Source organism: Nannospalax galili, unplaced genomic scaffold (assembly GCF_000622305.1).
Source record: "Nannospalax galili isolate Female #2095 unplaced genomic scaffold, S.galili_v1.0 scaffold461, whole genome shotgun sequence".
In the NCBI taxonomy this organism is placed as follows: Eukaryota; Metazoa; Chordata; class Mammalia; order Rodentia; family Spalacidae; genus Nannospalax; species Nannospalax galili.
The window spans coordinates 4280145-4281157 of NW_008349975.1; the positions used below are offsets into that span (position 1 = coordinate 4280145).

The following is a 1013-nucleotide window of genomic DNA, read 5'->3' on the forward strand; positions in this document are numbered from 1 at the left end:
AAATCCACACTCAAATATAGATCCTGTGACTTCCCAACAGCCACACAAAATGGTGAGAAAGGTGCCTCATGGAGTTCTTGGATTATCTATCCTTAGCCCCTCTGCCACATGCAGCTAAGGTTGAGTGATTGGGTGGGAGAAGTAACTGACTCCCCCTTGACTCCTTTACAAGCATGGGAAGGTGTGACTATAGCTTGCCTGCATAGTGATTGGAGGACACTTCCAGTTAACACTCCACCCCTTTCTCTGGCTCTTACATTCTTTCCACCAACCTCTTCTGCAAAAGTTTCTGAGCCTTGGAGGGGGTGATAGGTGTGGAGTGATCTTCCATTGTGGCAAAGCACTGACCTTTTGGGTCTCTGCATCATCTGTTTTCCATGGGCTGTTGGCCCATTTCAGTGGGATTCCATCTATAAAAGCACAAACAGCAAGAAGCAAAAACATATAAACGATGGTTGCTATAATAACAACCTTTTTCTTTTACTAATAAAAAAATCAGTGTTAATCTTGAAATATTACCACAGAAATTCTCAACATTGATGGAATCATAAATCAAAGCCCCCCAGATTAAAGTAAAACTAAGTTTCCCAAGCTATATTCTGGGAAACTGTACAAGGAAGCAAAAGAAAAATAATTCTAACTATAGAAAAGAAAAGATGACCTGACCTTTTCATGCTCCTTTGATCAAGCTGGAAAAATACCTGAAAAATCCCCCCTCCCATTTCTGCTGTAACCATGTAACCAAGCTCCTATTGTGACCTAAATACCAGCCCCTTACTTCTTGTGGTTTGTGGTTTCTGTCTATATAACCTAGCTTCTAAACTGAATCTGCACTTCCCCTTTTGATTAAGGGGGGTTCTGTCTAGACGATTAAACCCTCTTGCAATTGCATCTTCTGGTTTGAAGACTGAGTTATTGGGGTGCGACCTCCCGAGAACGTAGGGTACCCCAGTCTGGGGGGGGGGTCCTACATTTGCGGGCTCGTCCGGGATTCGGTGGCCCCCCCCCCCCAC

The 1013-nt window shown here is 44.0% G+C and overlaps 1 long non-coding RNA gene across 1 annotated transcript in view; it reads left to right on the top strand.

Annotated features, from left to right (window-relative positions):
• Positions 1–1013, top strand: part of LOC115072700 — a 61121-nt gene continuing 60108 nt past the window's right edge. The window contains exon 1 of the long non-coding RNA XR_003851731.1: positions 1–52. This is a non-coding gene — a long non-coding RNA (uncharacterized LOC115072700). The remainder of the gene's footprint in view (positions 53–1013) is intronic.